Source organism: Rousettus aegyptiacus, unplaced genomic scaffold (assembly GCF_014176215.1).
Source record: "Rousettus aegyptiacus isolate mRouAeg1 unplaced genomic scaffold, mRouAeg1.p scaffold_m13_p_13, whole genome shotgun sequence".
NCBI classification, from domain to species: Eukaryota; Metazoa; Chordata; class Mammalia; order Chiroptera; family Pteropodidae; genus Rousettus; species Rousettus aegyptiacus.
Genome location: NW_023416288.1, coordinates 49,581,944 through 49,595,293, shown reverse-complemented (window position 1 = coordinate 49,595,293; position 13,350 = coordinate 49,581,944). Strand labels below are relative to the sequence as shown.

General features: G+C 50.4%; 1 pseudogene; it reads right to left on the bottom strand.

The window, feature by feature from the left end:
• Positions 1-9,253: 9,253 nt before the first annotated feature.
• Positions 9,254-9,372, bottom strand: LOC118611192 (annotated as a pseudogene).
• Between the last annotated feature and the right edge of the window lie 3,978 nt (positions 9,373-13,350).

Below are 13,350 nucleotides of genomic sequence, written 5' to 3'. Positions count from 1 at the left end.
CACGGGGAGCCTGCCCGGGAGATGCACGCTCTCACCTTCCTCACGGTATGTCCACGTCAGAGGAAAAGGGGTAAGCCAAGCGTTTCAACTGCAAGTCGCAGAAACTGAAGAATGATGTATCAACTGGTTCCGGAACACTCGAACACTCGGGTCCCTCTCGGTGTCTTTCACTTTTCTCCTTGACCTAGATGGCGGACACACGGTTATTCTGATTAAAACTGCACATGTACATTTTATATCCTCCTCCGTTTGAATGATATGATGACGATAATAAATACACATTAGGACTCCCTATTCTTGAGTTAACTTCGAAGTTATAAAAACCCTGTCTGTATCGGTTCCTGTAAAACTAAGTGGCGATAATCAAATGAGCCTTTTTCCCTCAGGATGTCCAACCTGGAAAAAGATCAAAAACCTGAAATGCCAATGGGAAACAGCTGCCTGGGGGTGACAGAATAAGGCTAATCATGGTCCCCTCCCCGCCTCCAAAAAAAAATTCAAAAAAATTTTTAAAAAATACTCTATCTCTCAAAGCGGGTCATTTGGGAAGAGTTTGATAAAGATACCGGGAAAGTCTAAGTAACTACAAGTGACAATACCATATCAGGGCTGGTAGCCAAGGTGGGTCGGGGGGTGGGTATCATCGCCCCTAGGGCCAGATGACAGAGAAAGCTAATAATTACTGGCTTCAGCCAGAGACAGAGGAAGCCCATGGAGATGGCGCGTGATTTGAACTCTCACCTTCGCACAGAAACACAGCCAGCCTGAGACGACCGGGCAGTGAGGGGTCCTGGTGACTGACTGTCCAAACTATCCCCCTCCGATCTCTTCCTCATGTTCCCTACTGGCCAAACCCAACGAAAAGTCATAGTGTTGTCGGATCCTCGAACGGAGAGACGGGACACGGAGGCTGTAAGCAGGAAGCGGCGTTTATTGATGCAACACCTGCTCAGCAAATTCTTATCCAAAGGCTGAGCCCCAATTGTAACATAACAGGCAGTTTTATACAGTCTTGTTATTCCCATACTGCTACAGAGATAAGAAAGAATGTTAATTGGTTGGCAGCCATGAAAGAACAGATATTAGTTGGAGAGTCTTTGAGGTGGGGGAAGGGGCAGTCATGAACAAACTCGTTTGAGCAGGAAATGGCCAGGCAGGGTCAGGTTGCCACAATAGGACAAGAGAGGCCAATGGTGTGACCTATATAAGATACCCCTTTAGGGCACAGGGGAAACTGGAGAAAGGCAGGAAAAAAATATCTAGAGAGGCAAATGAAGCATATCCGGAACATTTACTTTTGTTTGTGTGAAGAAATAGGGTTGAAAACTTCTCATAGACATAAACTTAGACTCAGGAAGCTCAGTGAGCCCCATACAGGGCTAACTCAGAGGAGTGTCAGCCTCGACATGACGTAATCCAATGGCTGAAAACTAAAGACCAAAGGAAAAAAATCTCGAAAACAGCTAAACGAACATGACCCTGTCAGGCAGCTAGTCAGGCATCCGTGACAGGAGCCAAGGCCCAGCTCTGTAACCATGGAAACGTCCCTTGACCTTCCTTAAGGACCTTCCAGAAACGCCTGTCTTTCAGGGTTATAGATTACCCAAATCCCAGAGCCCAAAGCCCGTAAAAGTGGCTGGCTAAACCAGCCACAAACACATGCGCCCCTAATTTCAGCCTCATTATACCATCCTTATAAGGTCGGGACTGCGGCTGGAAGTTCATGAATCTAATTTTAACAGACCGAATTCTGAGTAAGCGCCTGCGCAGTAGGACTCTCCTGTCTCTTCCCCTCCCAAATCCCACAGGGCTGCAGCCCTCCCGAGTGTGGCCCATCTCCTTCTAAAACGTACTTCCAATAAATCTTATTTAAAAAAAAAAAAATCTTACTTGTCCTCAGTCTGACCGACCTATACTTCCTTGCCATGTTGGCGGAGAAGAACCGAAGGACAATACACAAGCCATTGTCATCCTACCTCCTTCACCCCCACGCCACTGGGATGTCCCCCCCCCCCCCCGGCGGGGACAACCCATTACCTACGGAAAAGAGTGATCCAAATGATCATGGCCAGAGGACGTGGCACGACGTGTTTTTAAATGGTTAGGTGTAGATGCCACATCGTAAAGCAGGATGCTGTTGAAAAGGGATCACCGGGAGTTTTCTGAGAGTGACGGTTAGACCAGGCTCTTTATCCCGACCACAGTGTTGGCTACGTGAATCTACACGTGTGTTAAAACTCATGGAACTGTACCCGGGAGGCGGGGGGACGGGGTGCGGAGTCAGTTTTACTATAATGATAATTTACAATAAGGAGATGAATCGGGGGTTATTTGCCCATCTCTATGTCAACATCTCAAAGTCACTTCCAGATTTGTATACTCTTTCTTCCCATCTAGAGGGGAACCTCAAGCCTGTGGCTTTAGCTGTATTTGCAAATAATCGAATTGCTTTTGAACTTCAAAAAATACTAATAATAAAAGGCAGGGGTGGTGTGACATCCGACCTCCTACAGAAGAGAGACCCTATGATCCAGGCCCCTGGGGCTGCTGGGAAGGCGGGAGGGTCCCCCAGGGAGACAGAGCTCAGGAGCGGTGAGCAGATGGGCTTGTGAAGGGTCAGGCAGAGGGAGGCAGACTTCTCAAGAGACTCAGAGACACCACAAACAGAGGAGGTTGCCAGATTCGGACAGTAAAAGACCACTTCCAAGCAAAAGGGCAAACTCAGTTGACGCTCGTTTATCCGAATGAAGCCTGGAAAGAATTTACATCCAGTCAGGCCACAAAGGACTGATTGAGAAACACGGCAGAAGAGAAATTCATGCCATCTTTAGTTTGAGAAAAGAGTAATTCTCCAGGGCCTTTAGTTCAATGTCATCCTGTAAATACTTCTTGTGACAACATGTCTCTCAAACTGAGTGATTAACGAGTTCAAAAAACAGAATCGAAACAAGATTGAATTTAAATGCAAATGCCTGGTTCCCAGTCTGAGCTGCCCCTTACACCCTAGCCACGTACATGTGATTGACCCCGCCACCTAGCGGCTTCAAAGAGTTCTCTTCAGGAGAAACTAGAAAAGAAAAAAGAAAAAAAAACTATTTTTTTCCACACAATCCTTTGGAAATTATGAATGTATTATTGAACAGATAACTACTAACAGCTCCCGTGTGGGGGTCCCCCCACGCCACCTGCTCTGCTTGAGGCCGTTGGTCGGAATCAGGGTATTACAACACCGAAACCCTAGAATCAGAGGGCTCCCCTGTCTCCAGCCACTTTTCCAAACCCTGTCCCGTTTCACCTCCTTCAGGAACCAGATACGCCAGTTATGAGCTGGAGTCAGCCCCTGTCACAGCCCCTGCTGCCTGAGCATCCACAGAGATGTTAGCTCGGTTTGTCCCCAACCCTGACCGGTGAGACGTGGGTCTGCTGATTCCCTGGGAAGGCTTTGCACACATGCAGGGACCACTTTGAAAAACAGGCACAAACTAGGAAAACCGACACATGCGGCTTGCGGCTGCACCATTGCATTCTACGCTATACACTTAGGTATACACATTCACCAGTTCCTATGCACAGAAAGGTTCATGGAAACACTGCTTATAATGCTCCCAAACCGGAAACGAGCCCGCTATCCATCCTCAGCAGGATCGATATAGAAAATGCTGCAAACTCCCAGAGTAGAAAACTAAGGGCGATGAACACCCGCAGCTAAATTGAGCAAAATATGTGAGACGTGAAAATACACCTTCAGTAAGATTCTATTTATGTAAAATTCAAAACAGGCAAAACCAATCTATATCCCTGAGGGATGCATACGTAGTTGGCAAAACAGTCTAGGGAAAAGTAAAGAAGTGATTTACACTAGAACCATTAAATGTGGAGTGAGGGAGAAAAGGGGGTCATTGTTAGGTAAGTTGGGGTGCTTCTGGGACAATGAGCTAATCTCGATTAGAGATATATGTTTGCTTCATAATTAATCATACAACCATATTTGTATGTTTAGTGTTCATTTGTATATATGTCATAGTTTACAATTGAAAAGAACTCAAAATTCTGCCAAGTTCAAAGGTCTTTAGACAAATCTTAAGGACAGTAGGCATGCAAATTTTACTGAAGCCGTGTAGTGACCTGGGCAGGAGTTTACAGATTATAATCTCACTCAAACATTAGAAATGTGACCCAAATCTAAGAGGAAAAGCAACCACCTACTTTAAGTTAAAAAGTCCCTATTTGAGATTAAAACTAGGGCCCAGGGTGTCCCGTTACTGTGACAGGCATGAATGCAGACACGTCCCAGCCAGATTACTGTAGTCGTTAGGAAGCCTCAGCAAGCTAGAAACGCATTCCCACAAACTGGGGACCACAACCTAAAAAAGGAATTCACATGCAGCTCCGCACTTTCGAGAAGAAAATAAAACCAACATCAGGGATGCTTCTAGCTCCAGAAACATTTGAGGCCAGAAACAGTGGGAAACACAGTAAAAGAATCTGAGGCTAGAGTAAGGACCGAATGAAAGGAAGAAATGTAATAGTGAGAAACACCGCTGGGAATACCAAGGCCCATTCCATTGCTGAATTTATAGAGCCACGTGGTTTGGAGGCCAGGCAACGGAGGAGAGGAATTTAGAAGGGTGGTGCTATCCCTAAGGGCTTGAGGGACACATGTGCGTCACTCCACATGGGGTCAGTCCCTGGCACAGGGCCTGTCCACAGTGGGCACACACTCTACCAGGATGCGCGGGCTTCCCAACTCCCTGAATGCGCTCTACACCAACACCAGGCGGCCTGTCTGCAGCCACAGGGGTGGGAAGGCGGAGCTTAGAGCACGGGGTGGGAGGGGCGACCACATCCTCATAGCCAATGGGCAATGTGCCTGCCGCTCACCCTCTAACAGCCAATGAGAAAGGAGCTGTGCTCTGGCCTACTGAGAGGACACGCCCTGATGATGCTCGGTGGGCCTTGAACTTGGACCTGGGGACTATTTGAGCCGCTAGGCTAGCAGAGGCTGGTGCTGCGGGATGTGGCCTCCAGGGGGACCCCTACCCCTTTCCCCACTCCCAAACTGTTCTCACCAGGTGCCTGACTCACGGCACCCCACTGAGCAGAAATTCCATGGGCCGCCCCAGGAGCCCCGCCCCATCCCTCTTCTTGGAGCACCTGGGGTCAGGCCAGAAAAGGACAGGTCTCCACTGTGCGGCCCAACTTGTACTGTAGTATACGCGGTCACGCCCACCCTGCCTCCACCGAGACACTCGCCCCAAGGATATCTACAACCCTTTCTAAAATATGCCACTATTTCTCCCTCCGAAACCCGCATCTGACAGGTGCGCAGTGCGTGTTCTTTGTAGGTGCCTTTCCTCTCCAACTAGATGGTAAACCCTGAAGTCGGGACCGGCTCAGGTGTGTCTGCATCGCCCCGCAGTTCTTATCTGATGTCCCAGGGAACGGGCTTCTTTAAACGTCACCCAATTTGAGCTTCTTTAAGCTCAAACCAACTCCTAGGACAGCGCCGTTCCCTTTGCCTGTTCAGAACAGAATCAGGCTTTCCTGTCACTCCGCCACCGGGGAAAGAACACTGCTAGATCGGAGGTGGCACAGAATGCCTCCGGGTCTTCAACTCCTTCAGATTAGTCTTGATTCTGGGCACGACGTTCTCTGCCTGAAGCCCGTGGTTTGAATTTGAACGCTCAGAATAGAACGCGTGGAGACCAATTAGGTTCTGCCCTAGAAATGTGATTGATGAGCCTCCTTCGCACCAGAGCATGTGGCCAGATCCGAAGACAAAAATAAGGGAGAAGCACTTAAAGTCTGGTCTTAAGTTTCTAGTAGATGTACTTATTCCTGACCACTGAGACATGCAGCCTGGCCTGGCCCCTGCTCCCTGCTGCTTTAGACAAGTGTCAGAGCCCCATGACAAAAATAAATAAATAAATAAAACAAAACAAAAACAAACAAACAAAAACTTTTCTACTCTGAGTGATCACAAATCCCCAAAACCATGGAGGCCTGTGAAAAACACCCACTCATCAGTTCCTACAATTTTAGAGGCATCGAATTGTGTCCAGAGCAAAGGATGCCCACTGAGGAAGCTGGACGCCTGCGCTGGGCAGAGGCCATTAGGCCAGTGCCTGGGAGGTCAGCTCTGTCTGCCCCTCAGGTGAACCCTCCAGAGCTGCAGCCACCTGGTGTCAGCAAGGAGGCTTCTGGTCGTCGGGACCCTCAGTAAAGCCCCACTGGGGAGGGGCCTTCCGGTTGCCCGCTCTGCCACGGACCCACATCCCGAATGGCGAGTCGAAGCTTTAAGGGGAGGCCTCCTGTGCGTGGAACCTGGCTTTATCCCAAACAGGCTCCAGTAGCTTGAAATCAGAGACGAAGCCCCTACATCTAACCCTTACCAAAAAGCTAATTTTTCAGTCTTGGGCCCTGCTTCTGAGGATAAGTTATCATGCCGTTAAGTTGGTAGAAGATACACCAAGGTGTCATCTTGGTTGGAAGATTTTTTTTTTTTTTAAGCATACGTACGTGAAGGCGTGGGCTTGCTTACCAGTGCAGTGGGGCTTTCCTCAGGCACCTGTCCTAGCTCGGACCCAGAAGCTCCAGATGCAGAAGGGCTGCCCACACCAACGACGGGGCTCGGGGCACGCCTCACGGAGGGGAAAGTGTTCACTGGCCCTTTACAGGTCTTGACGCCACCATGTCACAGGGAGGCAATGACCTTCAGGGACGGCTGCAGGTTTAGGAGCTGTAGAGACCCAGGTGCAAATCCCAATTCTCCCCCGACTAGCTGTGTGGCCCCAGGGTCGGTGCCTACGGCAGCGTCACCTTCGGGATTAAGCAAAACCAGGTGCACAGAGCTCCTGCCAAGTGATGCCTGGGCCTCTGAGTGGTGGGCATGGTGCGTATTCGCTCCTTAGGAAAACCCAGGATCCCCCACACCGACATGGTAGGGACCCTCCTAACTACAGAGACGAGCTGGTCAGTGGCCTTTGTCTATCCCGAGTGTCACCTCCTTTAGGTTCCCCGCCTGCAGACCCGCCTCGCCTTAATGAGAACACACAATGCGAACCCCTCCCTGAGCACAGCTCACTTGGCCAGAAACTTATACAACAAAACTGCACCAAATCCTAGTGGGGAACAAATGAGAAGAAGATGAAACCCAAAATGTGGAGCGTGGGTGCTGCTCTGGCAGAACCGGGTGCCCAAAGCCCGTGTCATTATGTTCTCTCTGAGCCCAGCCCTACCAGGTTTTCATCCTTGGTCTGGCTGTTAACCTGAGCGACTTGCCTGGGCCTCACCCATCTCGCTACTGATATGGGTAATTACGATAACATGGGTTGTTTTTTCTTTTTCTCTCTTATTTATAAAATCTCACACCCTTTAGCAAAAAAAAAAAAAGAAAGAAAGAAAGAAAATTGATGATGATGATGAGGATGATGATGATGATGATGATGATGATGAAGGTGCAGGAGGAGGAGGAGGAGGAAGGCAGTCTAAGGTGGATGAGAAGCACCCCAGCACACCTTCAGAGGCTGAGCTGCTCCTGCGTCTCCTGGTGCTGGTTGCAGACTGGAGCGCGAGTCTGCTCCTGCCCCAGGGCTTCCTGTCTTCTGGTGCATAATGTCGCAGACATCAGGCTCCTCCAGTCCCCACCCTCCCTCCAGACCTGGGGCTGTAACTTCATCAAGTGGGCATTTGCTCTAAAAGAAATCGAGCCTTTCCTTCAGCAACCGGGCAGCTGGACAACAGAAGAGTCGCCGAAAGCATGTGCTAGAGAGAGGAATGGAAAGAAGCCAGCAAAGCCACACCCAGAAGCGGGCCTCCAAGACTTTGGCCTCAGTCACCTGTGACATTTTCACTGCTGCTGCTAATCTGCCTGAAGGCTCTCTTCCTGATCCCTGGCCTGGACCCCTCTGAAACTCAGCCTCGCCCCTGACTCTTTTCTGTTATTTTTTTCACCCCTCAATCTTAACAACCCAGTTCACCTACCTTCACGCCCTGCAGTGGGCTAACATGACTGTCCTCCCCCAACCCCCACCCCCAATGTCTCCCTGCCCTACCCCTCCTTGGCCCTCTAAAGCCAGGTCCAAACTTTGACCTTTAAAGCTAGGACCAGTTACAAAAATGGCAGAGCCCGGTATAAAATGAAAATGCAGGGCCCCTTGTTCAAAAGTTAGAACTTCAAGACAGAGATAACAGAGCATTAAACCAGTGCAGGGCCCTTCTGAATGTGACCTTGTGGCTCTCAGCCATCCTTGCCCTAAGGGGCCTGCAATACCATAAAAAGACTCTTCCCTGGTTTGATGGGAGAAAATATTTGTAAGTCACATATCTGGTAAGGGTTAATACAGAACTCATATGACTCAATAGCAACAACAACAACATCTGATTTAAAAATGGGCAGAGGAACCGAACAGACATTTTTCCAGAGAAGACGCACACATGGCCAACGGGTACATGAAAAGGCACTCACCGTCGCTACTCATCAGGGACATGCGAATCAGAACCGCGGTGAGGAGGCATCTCGCACCTGTCAGAATGCCCATCATCAAGAAGGCAAGAGATTACGAGTGCTGGCGAGGGCGTGGAGAAAAGGGGACCCTCGTGCACTGTTGATGGAATTGTGAATTGGTGCAGCCGCTACAGGAGACAGGATGGAGGGTCCTCAAACATGAAAAATAGAATTAGCATGTGATCCAGCAATCCCACTTCTGAGTATATGTCCTAAGGGAAGGGAAACAGGACCTCGAAGAGATATCTGCACCCGTGTTTATCACAGCATTATTCACAACAGCCAAGAAATGGATACCACCTAAACGTCCGTCGACAGACGAATGGGTAAAGAAGATGTGCTACGTACACGGGAAACTGATTCAGCCATGAGAAAGAAATCCTGCCATTTGTGGGAAGATGAATGGAACTTGAGGGCATTATACTAAGCGAAATAAGTCAGAGAGAGAAAGACAAATACTGTGCGACCTCACTTATACGTGGAATTTAAAAAGTAAAACTTGTAGAAAGAGAGACTAGAATGATGGTTACTAGGGGCTGGGGCTCGGGGGATGGGACATGCTGGTCAAACGGTACAAACTTTGAGTTAGAGATGGGTGAGTTCTGCGGATCTCAAATACAGCATAGTGATAATAGTTAATAATACTGGATATATACTAGAAAGTTGCCCAAAGAGTAATTTTTTTTTTTTTACCTCACAGATTGCAAGGACCTTGTCAGCTTACAATCCCTTATTTTGTATATTTTACACCTACGGCACCTGGTCTTCCTAGGTGGTCTCCCATCCAAGTGCTAACCAGGTCTGACCCTGCTTAGCTTCCGAGATCAGACGGGATTGGGTTTGTTCAGGGTGCCATGGCCACTGAAGCAAAGAGTAAATCTTAAATGTTCTCGCCACAAAAAAAGAAGTGGTGATTGTGTGATGTGATGGAAGTGTCAGTTAACGCTACCGTAGTAATCATGTTGCAATACATAAGTGTATCCGATCAACACATTCTATATCTTAAACGTAAGCGGTGGCATATGGCAACTGTATCCCAATGGGGCTGAAAAAAAAGCCACTGGTTGAAACCTCACCATCCAGAATGTGTTTCTGCTAGAATGCCACCCGCAGCAACGGATGGAAACTGTTCAGGGGTCCGCGTTCCTAACATCTCTTCCACCCCCCTCACCCACATGCTCTGTCCATTCGTTCACTCCAAAACCAAAACACGGGCACCCACCCCATGCCAGGCGCTGTATTGGTCCCTGTGGATCTGAAGAAATTACTATGCGGTCCCTGACCTCAAGGAAGCAATAGAAGAGAGAGACTTGTGGACAGGGAGTTACAAAGGAGTGTGAGGACGTGATCGGGGAGGATGCAGGGGCGTCCTAGAACCAGGAGGAAACGGCAGCTGCGGGGGGATGTAGGAAGGGTTGAAGGGGGGCTCTGGTGCTGAGCCTTAAAGGAAGGATCTCGATAAGTGAATAAGGAGAGAAGGAGAGAGAGCCCTTCGGACGAGGGAGCAATGCATGCAGAGGCCCCGTGGGCCTGGTGTGATTCGGTTCGGCTGGAGCGTGGCGGGCGGGGGCGGGTGTGGAGTTAGAGGCAGGGATGCACCAAGAATGAAAGGAAGATCGGACCGGGCTGCATGGGGTGTTTCATGACAGTTGAACAGTTTAAATGTTATCCAGTGGGGGGAGGGGCCACAGACGGGTTTGCGTTCTTGCTAAAGCACGGAGGACAGATGGGAGAGACTCCGGCGACAGGGACAAATCATAAGGGTTTAAACAGAGACAAGTGGTTCTCGACAAGAGGACAATCTGGTCCCCCGGCAGACATGTGTCAATGTTTAAAGACATTGTTAGTCATCACCACTGAGGTGGCAGGCGTGGGGTACTACTGCCACCTGTGAGGAGAGGCCAGGGGCGCTGAGAAACAGACAGCCCCGTAGCAAAGACTCACTGGACGTCTGTCCGTCACGTACACCGTAGCCGTCCCCAAGGCCACCAGTCCTGCCCCTTTAAGAGGGGCTGGTGGCCCAGAATGTAAAGTATGCAATCTTTGCCCAAGTGTTATCTGTAACACTCACCAATCATTAACCCCGAGAAGGGAGGAACCCCACCTCAGAAATCAAGGTCACTTACATAGCAAGGGAGCAGCAGCCAGGAACAGAGCAGGAGGCAGGGCCCGAGCCCCCGACCTCACCGTCAGCTCCCCCAACCTGAGCCAAGAGCAATGGCTTCACCCACATTTCTGTCCATCTTCATCTCGGTTTCTTTGAGGACGTTGTTAAAGGCTTCTCTTTCTCCTTGGTCCCCATGCCATTTCCTCGAGTCCCTTCTCTGCCCCACGTTTGTACAGATGTGTGAGAGGGGGGTCCTGGCTCTGACCACCTCCCGACTTCTCCACCTTCCTCGTGCAGGACCCAGTTCCGCCGAGGACCCCACCCACCTCAGCTCCGTGGCTCTGCCCTCTACCCATCCCCTGCCTGGGCCACTCTAGTCGTCCTGAGTCCCTCACGCACCTGCGACCCCACTGGAGCTCTCCTCTGTGGGACCCTCGGGGCGACAGCGCCCAGAGCACAGGCCTCGGATCCCCCACCAATCCCGGCCAGACGTCTGAAGGGTGGGGCTCACGTAAGGGGCTGCACTGGCTAGACGGTGTTCCCTCGAAGTTCACACCCTTCCTGGAACCTCAGAACGAGACCCCATTTGGAAGCGGGGTCCTGGCAGATGTCGTTAGTTAAGGTGAAGGCGTGTCGGAGTAGGGCGGGCCCCTAACCCAATGACTGCTGTCCTTGTCAGAAGAAGAGGGACAGGCACGTAGGGGAGAGCACCGTGTGCCAACGCGGCAGAGGCCGGAGCGATGCGTCTACCAGCCCAGGGGCCCAGGGAAGCCAGGAACACGGGGAGCCAGAAGGCGCGCGGCAGGACGCTCCAGAGGGCGCGAGCGCCTGCTAGCTTCCTCCTCCAGGCGCTGCCTTGAGATCCTCGTGCTTCCCTTGGGGTCACCTCCTCTTTCTAGCTCCGTGGTCCCCAACCTTCGTGGCACCAGGAACCGGAGCCCCTGTGAGTGTCTAAGGCCTGATGGTCTGAGCGGAGCTGAGGTGCTGGGTGACGCCGGCCGCAGACACGGATGAAGCTTCACCGGCCTGATGCTCACCTCCGGCTGCGCAGCCCGGGCCCTAACAGGCCACGGCCCTGGGGTGGGGGGCCCCTGTCCTCGCTGATTTGTGGCCATTCCTGTGTATTCTAGACATTAGTCTCTCTCACTTTTTTTCTTCGTGGTTAATTTTTTTAATCTTTAAAGAATTTTTTTTTTTTTTACTTTTCAATTACAGTTAACGTATAATATGGTATTAGTCTCAGGTGTACAACGGAGCGATTAGACATTCACGTGCCGTACGAAGGGATCGCCCCAAACGCCTGGTCCTCACCATACATACTTCCTGCCGTGTTACCATGTTCCCCATTCTGTGCTTTACATCTCCCATCTCTCGTTTTTTTTTTTTTTTTTAAAACTCCTTTCTTGAGATATCATTCAAATACCATACAAATCACCCACAGAGTAAATAATCCAATGGACTTTAGGATATTCGCAGATAATGTGTAACCCTTATCTAACATTTCCATTGCCCCCGAAAGACACCCATATCCGGTAGCTCTCACCTCGTGCCCCACCCCATTCCCTGCCCTAAGCCACCCCGACTTACTTTCCGTCTCTATGGATTCACCTATCCTGACCGTGTCATCGAAACGAGATCACATCACACGTCGTCCTCTTTAACCGGCCTCCGTCCCCGAGACGGCGAAAGTTTCCGCGTCCGTCCGTGCGGTAGCACGGGTAGGTGCGGCTGGCCTTCCGTGCGCGGCTCTGTCGCGTTCTGCTCACTCGTCCATCCGTTAACGGACACTCGGGTGGCCACGGACATCCAGGTTCAAGTGTCTCTGTGTGCACGCATTTTCCTATTGCTCGGGTATCTACCCAGGAGAGGAATTGCTGGACCATATGCTGACTCCACGTTTCGTTATTTGAGGATCCCCCACCCCCGCCCCCGGGCTGTCTTCCGAAGTGGCCACACCGCGTACGATCCCGCCGGCGGTGGGTGAGGGTCTTGACTTTCTCCGCTTCTTCACCTGTACTTGTCTGACTCTGAGTCCAGCCCACCTCGTGGGTGCCAAGCAGCATCTCATTGTGATTCGTACCTGCATTTCCTTGATGACCAACGTGGAGCATCTTCTTTCACCTCGCTATCTCCTGTTTTCTCCTCTTCACTTTCTTGATGGTGTCTTTTGATGCACAGAAGTTTGTAATTCTGATGAAATCCAATCTATTTTCTCCTTTGGTTGTTCTGCTTTTGGGTCACAGCTGAGAATCCTTTGCCAAATCCAAAGTCAAGAAGATCTACTCCTTAGTTTTCTCCTGAGAGTTCTACAGTTTGGTCTTTCATATTTAGGGCTTCGATCCATTTTGAGCTAATTTTTTTGTGTCTAGCATAAGCGAAGGGTCAAACGTCACTCTGTCGTGTGCGGTTTCTTTCTCTTTTAACCTCGACAAGTATCTTCTCCCAATCTGTCCTCGCTCCATTAACTTGCTTAGGATGTCCTTTGTGGAGCAGAGGCAGACCGCACTTCTCAATGTCAAGTTGTTCCTAAGACTCTGTTCACACCCAGACCTCGTCAAGTCTCCACGCAGCTCGTGAGGCCATGACTGAGACTAACCCTCTCTCAGAACCCCCGACCAGTGACGGGGAGAGGCTTAAGTGACATCACTGCACCCATATGAGTCTGAAGCCGGCCGCCTTCCTTGGAGACCCCAAAGTTGCAAACGAGTCTCCAGTTGACCAAGTCTTCTCTCCTTCT